Raw genomic sequence first — 12,895 nt, forward strand, 5'->3', positions numbered from 1 at the left:
GTTGGTCTAGAGGTATGATTCCTGCTTGGGGTGCGAGAGGTCCCGGGTTCAAATCCAAGACGAGCCCTTCACAATGAAGAGAGTGTCTCATTTTATGGGGCAGTGGTGGCCTAGCGGGTAAAGTAACTTTACTTTTTACTTTCACTACATGTACAGGAACAAGCTGCAATCTTAATCAGCAATGTGAAGACTTTTCATTTGTTTGGCTAAAATTACATTTGCATTTTTTAAATACAGAGATAATATAATGACTATTCTCTATTTCAAATCTTTCAGATTTGTGTTCAAACTTCAAGGTTACCAACACTTCCAAGGTCTGTTTTAGGAAGGTCGTTAAAAATATCCCATTATCCCAGTCACCTTGACAAAAATTCTGCATTTGGGCGGCTCTAAAATGAAACTGCACGCGTTCCACAGGGTTCCAATTATGCTATAATGTCCACAGCGCCGCGTACAATATATTCATCGCTGTGTAGAGCTGTGAGATATTTTCAGTCATATCACCGTCCTAGTTTCTCTTGTGAGTGTTTGGCAGGTGGGTGTGAAGTGATGACTCAGCGGCGTATGAGTCCCTTTGTTTTGCACAGTATCAGGGATAGAGAGCTTAAGCCGAGGAACTTTTCGTTCGTCACCTACTGTTGTGTGAAATATAGGATGACCGGCTGTTAAATGACACACCCACACTCTTAATGTGATCACGCTGTGCCTGCTTTCATATGGGCCAGTAAAGGTATGGAGTTGCATTAATACACACTTTAGGACAATTGTTTAGTGTTTAACCTGGATTCAAATCCTGTGTGCAGATTAGCGTCACGTCATGGATTCGAACGTACACGTTTCATTCGAACGTACACGTTTCATGCATCTGAGCTCTGTTGTTTTTGTACACGGCGTTCAGGGCAGAGGCTGGATCAGATTTAACTGCTAAAGCAGCTGTGCAGCTTTTCCTCTGTTCTGTTCTCTCGCTCTCTCTCTTTCTCTCATTGAAGTCGCCGAAAGAGGAAGTTCTTGTTCTCTGCTTTCAAGCCCTGACACAATATGTACTTTATGTCTCAAGCTGCACCATGTGATTGGCCATGCAGCAACATTAGGCCCAATCATTAGTCTACCTGCTGATATGAAACGTTGCCTTCTGCATTTACGGATAACGTTCCAATAACCTCCACTCTGATAACCTTCGCTCTGATAGGTTCCCCTTCTGCACAGTTTTAATATAGCTTGAATGCAGGTTAATAACATTGAACCTCAAGGAGATGACAGACTGATGCAGACTGATATGTGTGCTGATAGGTCTCCGGAACTACGTCGTTCTGAAAATGAAAGAATTTCAAAATTGATTGGATCTTTTGTTTTTATGGGACAAGATTAATGCTTCATAGCACAAACTCAGGCAAAATACTGGTCCATTATTTTAAAGTCCCCTTTAAGTAATGTGAGAAATGTGATTTCAGTGATTTAGCTGAAGTGGCTGTAAGTCATGGTTCCTGCCGGTGTCTTTCGAAAAACCCAATCCGTACACAACAGACATTAAACACAGTGAGGCAAGAAAAATACCCGAAACAAAAACAGACGATCCTGTTTTGACACCAGTGGTCCTCCTTTTCAGACTTGGCAAGATACTGCCCTCCTATGGAGTATTCACAACACACTTTTATCAGGGCTACTAAGATCCTGTCACGTTTCAGGCGACTGTTTTTCTAAGCTTTGCTGAGCCCTACTGCTTGGGATACGGTGTCAGCTTTTCCTTACCACCAACTGGTTGTTTTCAAAGGATTCCTGAGCAGGAAAACCTCCTCAGACTGGACCAAGGAAAGGTCTTTAGATTGCACATTCTGTCTTGATGAAGAAAATAAAAGTAGCTAATGGGCTACTTACCGTGACTAAACAGGAAAGATTTAGAAATAAATGCAGAGCTCCGGAGGAAACATTCAGGCAAATGCACAGAAAATACTGACCTTGCAAAGCAAAGTCAAGAGTGAGGGTTCACCCAGGGTGTATCGTGGTTGTAAGAGATGTTCTAAGCAGAGGGTTCAGAAGTCAGAATGCCACAGAACCAGAGAATTTAGAAGAAGTTGTGCAGACAGCAGAAGACAAACAACTTTTTGTACCCAGAGTGGTCATGGATTGGGTCTCCACCTCAGAATGAATGGTAGCTTGGTGGACTAGTACGGGAACCATGGTGAAGCTGCTTTTCAGTGGAACAGTCAAGACCAACCTCCAATTTTTCAGGATCAGTGGTTAGGCCAGCTGGTCAGCCTGTGGGGAACAATGAGAAACAGCCACAGTGGGGATTCAGAGCATTGATGCTGGGCTGGAGGAGTGAGAGGGCCCTGCCTCAGGGTCCAGGCTCCAGATCATGAACCATTCTCCATTTGTGTAGCGTTGCTGTCACAACATGGTGGACTGGGGCTTTCAAAATGAGGCTGGTGCGGTGCTGGGGACATCAGGGTCATCTGGCAAGGAGTGGCTGGCTTGGTGACCAGAAGAAAGTGGCCAGTTAGTATGTCCTGACAGCTACGTCGTGCACCAGAAAGAGCATATTGTGTGTATTGCTACGTGCAGACACTGCTAAGGTCTCATCTTGGAGTGACGTGAAGGCGAGACTGAGAGAGTTGGCATAGAGTGTTTGTGGTTTAGCCTGAGGCAACCCCAAAACAGTGGTGTCGGAAGTCAGAGCACGGGTCAAAGCTTGTGGATTAAGGCGTGACAAAGTGAGCAAAATCTGGTGGCAACTTTGCCTGTGTAGATGAATCAAATGAATTCTGAGATGTTCTGAGAATCTGGACGTAAACAAGGAAATGCTGCTGGCTAAAAAGTGACTTGACCAGAGATCACAGCAAACTGACACTCCTCAGAACTTCTCAATGGTCCCTCAGCCCATAGGCAGGGAGTGGTAAAACCCGAAAGTGGCTGCCTGGTTGCAGTGCAACCTGAGAATCATCAGGGAAAATGAACTTCTAAGCTTCTGTGGCTATACGTTCCACTTTGGTGACATTTAAGCTCATTGTGGGAAACATCCAACTTTTCCAGAACGTTTGACTGTGAATGGATAACTTTCCCCGTAGAAGATTCTTTATCTTCAGCCCAGACAGCAGGCATCATTTTCATTTTTACGAATCAACACAGGAAATTCTTTGACTACCAAATGCTGCAGTCCCACATTTTCCCAACAATATGACTCCATGTGTCACAGCGTTGGCTACCAATATTGTGGGCTTTTCCCCAGTCCCTTTAGGTAAAGATATTGCACCACTGTTTCAGCATGCAGTGAGACTTGTTTCGGACTTCCCCTGAAAATCCGCAGAGTGCTCATACACACACCCACACACACCCAGCTCCCGGATTGCATTTACCTTGGTTTATCTCGTGTTTTTTCTTTCTGTTGTGCTCCTGCACTACGATGTCTACGTACTCGGGCTGTTTTGCAGCCCGCAGGCCCTATCTTTCTGGTTCAATCTGCCGACTGGCTCCGAGAGTGGGGGCATAGAGGCAAGACGATAAAAGCCTTCCAGAGGCTTTATCGCTGAGGGACCCCAGCGAAGATAAGAGGGGCTCCTCATGGCTCACTGACACTGTACGTTCACGTTTTGAGGCAGGTCGCTGAGGGCTGGGACTTGCGTGAGAGCCTGCTGTGGTGTTTTTTTTTCTACTTTTGACTCTCGGATGCCGACAGCAGTGGAACAAACAGATTAACTCCTGAGCAATGTAACCCCCATTGCTTTAAATAGGGAAGCTAAATGACGCACTTTGGATTTCTGTGGTGGCATTGTCCAGAACTGTGTCATATAATGTGATGAGAAAGCAGAATAGAAGGTCCATTTCTTTAGTTTAGAGGATTTCATTTTTATCTAGTTATTTTTTTTCAGACAACATTGCAGAGCTTTTCTAAGATATTAGAGGAGAGAAAATCCTGAGAATAAGAATAATTCCTCAACCTCAACAAACCAAGCTGGGCCTGTTTCACCTTAAAGTCATATACCGACAACACCTTTTCATTTCACAGTGACGTTATCTGATGTAAAAAACAAGGCTGGCTTTAGTGTAAAAAATGCGCAATCATCGTTTCTTATCTAAGATCTGCTATTTGTGTTGGTGGTCAGGTAGAGAGAATACCATGCCAGGCGCTATCCATGGTTGGGCATGGTGATCGACGGCCATCTCCCTCACAAAGGGTCTTATTGTGCCATCAGCACCAGGCACAGACATTAGGACAGGCACATGAGATCCCGGGTGGGGAGTGAAGCGGGGTGCTGGTGAGTAATGGCCTGAAGGACACTGACCTGGCCTCGACCCATTGTTGGACAGGAAGCCCCTTCATGGCATGGCAACAACAACTTAAGAAAACTTAACAGCTACCTCCCACCCTCAGCCCCATGTTCCCCTGCTGTCCAGCGCCAGTCGGCTCAGCAAGCCCAGCTGGGGTGGAAAAAACACATGGACAAGCGCACATGTTCGGAGAGTGAGTGGGGATTTGTGTGTGTGAAACCCTTGTTTGTGTGTCTTGGTGTACGGTGACATAACTTCTGATTGTGTGGCTGGCGACTGTTGCTTCTTGGAGTTTGATTGACTAAGCAGGACTGCAGGTTAGAAAAAATGCAGATATAAGCAAATTTCAGAACAAAACCAGTTTTGTGCACATGGCCAAAGGAAAAGAAAACTTCCTGTGTGTGTGTGTGTGTGGGATTGAGCGGAAATGGCGAGACTGTTCTGAAGTGTGCCCTGCACAGTGCACAGTGTTGTAGTCTTGTGCAGAGCCGGGGAAGGCAGCAGGCCCGGTGTCTCTGTGCGGTTTTGCAGGAAACCGTGCTGCATTTCTTCACATCTGGGTGGCCCCGCCCCCAGCCTCCTTCCATTGGCTGAGCTGTTGTCAGGCCTGTGTCAGGAGAGGACAAACTCATTCTTGACCAATCAGGTAGGACCTAAAATTTCCCAGCACACACAAACAGGTCTGTTGAGTCTGAAAGTAAGCAGACAGTGACATCACCGCCCTTTAAACGCAGATGCACAGAAGATCATTTAAATGGCCCATGGATGACATGACTTCCTCACTGTCATGTTCTTGTGCTGTACGTGACTGTCACCACGAAATGGTTTAAGTCACATTCTGAACCCAAGATGTGGTTTTAAAATGCAATGCACAAAAATCAATCATGAAGGTTGCCTTCCTTTGTCTTTGAGAATTTGCAGAGCTTTTATAGCAGGGTTAACACAGTAATACACCAAGTCAGGAATCATACAACAAAGCAAAATCTTGCATAGATAATTCAGTTAAATGTTATGCAGCATTCATTCAGTAGTTGCATGTAAGGTATTAATTTATCCTCTCATAATCAAACTGTACATATAATCTGCTATTAACGATAAAAAGTATTATTGCAATAGTATTACATTTAAATATGTTATATAATTTTTTGTATTATGCTGCTCTTTCAAGTTTCATAGTTTGGTATGTTCTTTAACAGCTTCTCTGCAGTTAAAACACTGTGGTTTATCAGTCACATGAGGAGAACAGGAAGCGGAAGCTGGTTCCAACGGGTGGTGGGGGCAGGGCTGTCTGTCCGTCGCCACTTTCTGTCTGAAGGTGATTGGCTGGAGGGCCTGGCTGTTGCTGTTGCTGTTGCTGAGGGACATGGCAAGCATGGGAGCGAGTCTTTTGTCTTGAGTTCCACTCCACCCAGCCTTGCGGCAGAGGTCTCTTCATTCGGTCAGTGACCCCTCTTCAGAAGAGCTTTAATTCGGAGGGGGTGCGAGATTTGGTGCTGAACATCGGCCCACACAGATCAGCCACCGGCACATGCAGACTAAGACAATGCAAAGTGGACATCAACATTGAAGATGCATGCTGTGTCTTCAAATAACTTAAATGTCATGTTTAAGTGTTTACGGTTTTTACGATTTACATGTGTTGATCTGCAGCAGAAAACAATAATGCAATGTTTTTTTTTTATTACTACAATGAGATGTTTTTTCATTAGAATGGACCATTAGGTTCACCAGTAGCAGCTACTATTTTAAGATGCACTGGCATGAAGGAGCTGTGGCAAGGGAGTCAAAATAGAATCCCTGAAAAGCACATTTAAGCCAAGCTGTTCATACTCACCATTTAAGCAAATACATTACACACCCCTTAAACCAACATTAACCAGCTCTTACAATCTGGTGGCGTGATTTTTTGAACTGTTCTCGATTAAGGCTTCTTATCACTGATGTTCATGTTCTGGTCACTTTCCAATTGCACCAGTTCTGGAACTGACTGATAGCAGGTGTCGTTTCCAGAAAATTGCTGAGACAGAAGGAAAAAAAACACAATCTTAGATCTGAAATGTTCTTCATACGAAAAAACCTCGGCAGCAACACTTTAAATGACTTACTGTTTTACTGCAATGCTCTGACCAATGGCGGAGTTGACCGTTTCTATGTAAAAGTATTCTTTATTTATTTTCATTTAAAGTAATTTATATATAACTTGTATGTTTGATTTATATGTTAAGGATGCAAGATTGTTTGTCGTCCGAGGTCTCAAGCAGGGACTTCTTGCCTTTCCACAAACAGGAAAGCGCACTGTAAACAACCGCATATAAGGTCAGGCTTCAGATTGGGATGGGAACGCGGTACCGGGAAAGGCAGCGGGCTCAGATGTTATCATGTTTTTTCTCGCTGAATTGTGTCTGAGCCACACGAAGGAACGGGAAGAAAAAGTTATTAAATCAGCACAATGTGCAAGTTTAATCTCATGCTTATGTGTGGCCTGGGATCCAAGAACACAAATAGAAGGTTGCAAGCGAAGGGGAGAGGGAGCGCGAGGAGGAAGTGGAAGCATGTGTGTGTGTGTGTGTGTGTGTGTGTGTGTGTTGGGCCCACTGAGAGCCTTGGAGGGCGTGCGGAGGTGGTTTAGTCATCTGTGTTGCTCCGGCTCACGCCGGTTTGCGCCGCTTTCGCCCGGCCACATGCTGCAGCGGGGTGGAGAGGGTTTCGCGTGGGGTGGCACAGCCGAGGGGCGACTTGCTTTTTGTCGCCGGGGGCGTGCCTCTGATGGACATGGCAGGTGTCCCCTCAGTAGGGCTCTCCCACCGAGCCCTAACCCCCTACCCCTGAGGGTGTCACGTAATGGTTCTGAATTTTCTGCCAGCACCCAGATGGAGATATAAGAGCGCCCTGGGGTCAGACACGACTTGCCATCCAGTTCTACCCACCCAGTTACCGAATTTACCCTCATGGTACAGCCTGATTAAATTCGGTGTAAAAAAAAATTCCTCCAACAAAAATCTGACTTGTAGCCAATAAAAAGTCTGTGTTCGTGCGCCAACACTTTTCTCAATCACACGACTGCCACAGTCAGCAGGGGTTAAAGCAACTGTGTCAGAAGGTCCGGAGCCCGCGGTGGGACGCGGAGCGTCTTCAGCCGAGCGACGCGAGACAGCGCTGCGGACCTTTGGGCCTGCTTGGCCTCTGTCGGTCCGTCTGTGCACAGACCACATGTGGTTGTTTGTGTGCAGGGAGGCAGGGCTTGTGAAAGCAGACCCGGGGACCGAGGGTGGAGAGCGGCGAGGGCGGAACTTCTGCACAGCTGTTCCGACTGAACTTTTCCAAGAAAAATATTGATGGTCATTTGGGGACTCTTGTGGGAAGAGGTGTTTACCCCAAAAGCAGCACGGAAACGAGAAGGCGTGTGTGTCAAATGGAGGTCTTCAGCAGTGACTTTATAAAAAAAAAAAAACGTCTCGTGTATGAGTCCATTTAGTGTTTGACCACATATATTGAAGTAATGTGTGATGGTAAAATTTTTTGAAAATCCAGGCAATTTAGCCGTTTAGAATTCTTCTAGTGTCTTTCACAATTGAAGCACTGTGAAACCTGTAAGGTGACCAAAATGTTGTCATTCATCCTGCCTAGTTAAAGCAGCAAAATGCAAGACAGAGAAGCTGACACATTTGGGGGTGTCAGTGTTGTTTTGCCCCTCTGCCATTCCCGCAGACGGAACTCATTTTCAGAAGAAAACACATCTCTTTGGCATTGGAGGCTTTGCCTGAGCTGTTTGGTCTCTGGGTACACGCCTGCCCCCGAAGTGTCACCATTCTTCAAGGGGAGCCACCTGGAAGCCCTTCAGTAAGTTATGGGGTCAGGGTCACGGGTTGCAACCTTTCACCTCTCATCTCACTGCAAGCCTTCTCCCTATCAAACCCTGAACACAGTCCTTGTGTTTGTCCAGAGCAGTAAACTGGGAACAGAGGCATTGTGAGGGTGACAGATCTTTGGGTCTCAATCTTTGCTTTCTCTCCACTAAAACAGGACAGGGAGCAAAGTAATCTTCCTATCCACTTTGGCATTTAATTTGTGTCTGTGAATCTGCCTCTGTATTTTTACATCGGAACAGTATAAGATAGGTAATCATTGTACTCAAATGAAAAAGCAATTGGATAATCAAACCTTCAAGGACAATTTAGTATTTCCTTAAAAATCACTTTTGTCTCATAGTAATGTGGCAGGCTACATGGAGATCCATCAGTCACAGGCATGGGATGTCTGGGATCCCCTAATTTAATTTGGCCATAAATATCTGCATCATATCCTTAAGAATATATATTTATATATATTTGTACACACACACACACACACACACACACATATATATGTGTGTGTGTGTGTGTATATATATATATATATGTGGGGGATAATTAATATGCACAGTAAAATCCTCATGGCACCCCCCAATGTCTTTCATGATGTCCAAAAAACCGCCTAAGCCTCCCTTCACCCTGGCATGCGTCAGTGTCTGACAGCATAGCAGGTCCCAATAGGGATCTACTTTCAATTTCCAGGAATGTGTACCCGAGACCCTTCCAGGAGACGGAATGTGACTGGATGCTTGAGGAAAGTTTAGCAAGTCCTTGTCTGAGTCAGGGCATGGGGAGAGCGCGAGAGAGAAAAGCCCTGAGAGTCGGCGTGCGCTGGTTTAGACCGGTTCCTGTTCTCCTCCCCAACCTCTACCCGCCCCCACCTTCCCCCCACCCCGGCCAGCGCAGACATGTAAATATGGGCCTGGAGCGCAGCCAGCATTAGTCACCATTCTGACTTGAGGAGTGAGAGAGAGGAGGAGAGAGGAAGAAGAAGGGGGGGGGGTGTGAAGCACCGGGAGAGGGGGTGGTAGAGCAGGGCTGCTGACCACGATCCCACACAGGCCACCGGTGTTCCTCAGACAGGCAGCTGGAGGAGCTCGGTGAGAAGTCTTCATGGTCACAAGGGGAAATGTATGCAAACCCAAGGACATGTATACCCTCAAACTGTTAATGGAACGTATCTGAAAAGGAACTCAGAGCTTCAGTGGAGTTACTTATCCTTTACTTATCTCACACAAGAAATACCTGGTCCAAGACGTGACATTGTCAACCCTTGCTTGACTAATGGTTAAAAAAAAGCCAAGCAATGGTCAAAAAACACAACCAATATCATTTATACACAAAAAAACAAGAGAATATTAAAAATATATTTATTTACGTGCCAACCATTCCATGTCTGTTTTTTGTTGAATTCCATCTCCAACATTATGAGCTGCTCATTAGATTATCAGCCCAATCAAACCTCTAACCCTCCCGTCCCATCCTGTTTTGACTGGTGAACCCTACTTAAATTAAAGGATTATATATAATAGCATGTTTAGTTATTTATCATTATTATTACTTTAGGTTTTTGATTATAGTTGATTCAAGTTTATTGTAGCTTTGTGTTGTTGCTCTTACTACCACAGACTACATCAACTAAAAAAATAAGTAAAAACAAAAATTGCTACAAATTGCTGTTAGTTGAAATCACACTGGTTCTGAATAGCACAGCAGTACATATGTATTGCATACAGAAAAACAGACCACAGTCTATTACAAATGCTCAGGATAGGTGGAATTTTATGTGAAAATATGACAATCAACTCTGTCTTTAAGTAAACAACAGAAACTTATGTCTGATCAGCAAGTTTATTTGAGATGATTTGCCCAAATATTCGGTTTATTGACTTTCAGAGCATAAAGATTGATTTGTTAGCATTTATTCAATTCGAAAAATTATAAATATCCACAAACCCATTGACTAAAATAGGCAAGCTCTGATGTTGATTAAAAAAATCTTAATAGCTAACCAAAGGTCACATGCCCTCATGCAACTTCTGTCATGGAATTAAGTCACCTCTAAGTCAGCTTCGAGCCTGACAAACATCATTGATATCCATTCCAAGAGTGTCTGCATTCAGGGTTTCTGTCAACCATGTGTTCATGTGTGTTCCATGAGCCTGTCTTACCCAACCAGTTTCCCTGCTTCAGGACAAGCCGAAACATGTCACTGTACCAGACTGAGCATGAACAACAACCAGAGACATTATGTGACTGTGAGCAAAAAAAAAAAAAAAAAAAATGACCATCAGGAATCATGCCCAAGACCCAAACTCTCGGATTCAACTGATCTAAAAGTGTGTGCTAGGGTTATTCAAGGTGAAAGGTGACATAAGTTTTGTTACGTCTCCTCTAATGCATGTCAAATTTTCTGGAAAGTCTCAAGCACCACGCCAGCCATGCCAGTTCAACTCCATTTGGCGTGAGCCTGATGTGTAAGCATGGCCGGTATCTGTTTGTGACATACTTCAGCGGGCTGCCTGACTGGAGGCTGACCTGCCAAGGCACTCTGTTCGGTTCACTCAGATCGAGCCGCCAGCTGGAGGGAGGGTACAGCCAGCGGAGTGTCAGGTTTTGATATTATTAAACTGCTGTGAGACTACACGTTGCTCCGTCAAATTAGACGCTACGCAATCAGTGGGACTCGATGTGAATTAACAGATCATTTATCTGTGAAAGAATGCCTGGTCACTGTGTCAAAGTAAAAAGCTGAGGTTACAAAGGACATGACACAGGCTGCGACAGAGTGCCAGAGCAAGGTTTCTATTTTTCTCACGGCCGCCCTGGACTCACCACCCTGGACTTTCCAATGCTTCAGCACTTTGCTTTTAATGAGGCCGCGAGACCGAGCAAAAATGCCAGCGCTGCCACTGACACCAGGGGAGACCTGTCCACCGTGCAGGACAGGGGGAGGCTGTGGCTGTGGGGCAGAGTCTGGTCATGACTGCAGCGGCATCACAACTCTGCCCTCAGCCAATGTAGTTGCAGCTATGAGGCCTTTGCTTCTCTAGCTGACACAGGAGCTTTAGAATAAAGGGATGGTCAGATTAGTTGCTCACAGAGAAATTGCTATTAATATTTGTCAGGCTTTGCTGCTATGATCCACTCAGATACAGAAGTTTAAGGTCGTCTGGTTTACAGCTCTTTAATTATATTTATAATTAAAGTATATATGTGTGTGTGTAAATATATATATATGGGAGTGGGAACACTTCATATTTGATCCTTTTTTGATTGTTGAACACTTGTTTAGATGGTTGTTTTGACCAATAACAATTAATAAACTACTTTAATTACAATGTGATCAGTAGTTTATTGAGAATACAAAGGTCATGTTATAATTCACACAGAACAGCAGGAACAATGATGAGCGTGGTATTTTTTTAATTGAAGAAGAAATAATCAATCAGAATTTAATCAAAAATCCCTCCATATCTTAAGAATTTTTTTGGCGGAAAATGCACTGGTTGAGTTTTTTAAGCTGTGCGGCATATATTAACTTCAGGTCCTCTCTCTGATTTCATAGACAGGTTTAACTGTTTGAAATAATGCATATGCGTTTGATCCATCCATCTAAATTTTGTTAAATGCTCATAGGTTCGCAGTGTCATAAACTGCTCTGCTCTTATCCATCAAAATGCACTGTTTTTTGTGTCATTTTCTTAATACTGTCTCATTTATTGCTTTGTACTGTGAGTAACAGGCTGTGCTGTACAGACAGCACCAAAAACAGCCACAGGCTATGGGTTTACCAAGCAAACAAATCAGCATGAAGTGCAAAATGTGCTATTTTTGTTCCCCGCAATGGGACACATGTCATGACACAAAATACAATTTGATATGCAACCAATTGCACAGAAAGCAAACAGTGGGAGCGGGACAGCAAACCACACAAGATCCCGGCTGAAATTCACGAAGAAAATGCGGCGGGCCTGGTGTGACGGTGCTGGCGTGCTGTTCTTCTCCTGCTCGCCTTAATCCGCCGGAACTGGCGAGGCTGCTTAAGCAGGCACTGCCCCTGTGACATGTTGTTTATGAGATACTCAAGGAGACACATTGTTCCAGTTTCAATCCTCCCTCCAGTCACCAGGGGTTGCCCTTTAAATGAACTCCAGAAAAAGCGCCACGGGCATGTCTCAATGCAACGAGCGCCCCTCTGTGTTCACATTTGGTAGTGCAAGTGCAAATGTCAAAGTTGTTTTTTTGGTTTCACATTCTATCAGACGCCCTTATCCAGAGCGACGTACAGTCAGTACTTACAGGGACAGTCACCCCCTGGAGACACTCAGGGTTCAGTGTCTTGCTCAGGGACACAATGGTAGTAAGTGGGATTTGAACCTGGGACTTCTGGTTCATAGACGTGTGTGTTACCCGCTACCTACTAGTTTATATTATCTTGAGAGATAATTGTCAATGACTTGTCTTTCTGATTAAAGCAAAAGTTCCCATTGAAACTTTATTTAACTGGTATCATGCCATGTTTCAGCAATATGTACATTATACAATGTTTTTTTTCCTTTTTTTGTGTGTGTAATGTTAAGGCGCTTTGGACAAGGGCATCTGACAAATTCCATAAGTGTAAATGTAATCTACATATTAAAATACTGCATAAATTATAGTTTAAACACATCAACCTAAATGTGTATCCTGCTCAACTGGGCTTAATTAAGCAACCATTTTGTAATTTGTGCCTGTTTAATTTGGAATCGGCGTTGGAGAGGTACTGACAGAGGTTC

Source organism: Denticeps clupeoides, chromosome 13, assembly GCF_900700375.1.
Source record: "Denticeps clupeoides chromosome 13, fDenClu1.1, whole genome shotgun sequence".
Classification (NCBI taxonomy): Eukaryota; Metazoa; Chordata; class Actinopteri; order Clupeiformes; family Denticipitidae; genus Denticeps; species Denticeps clupeoides.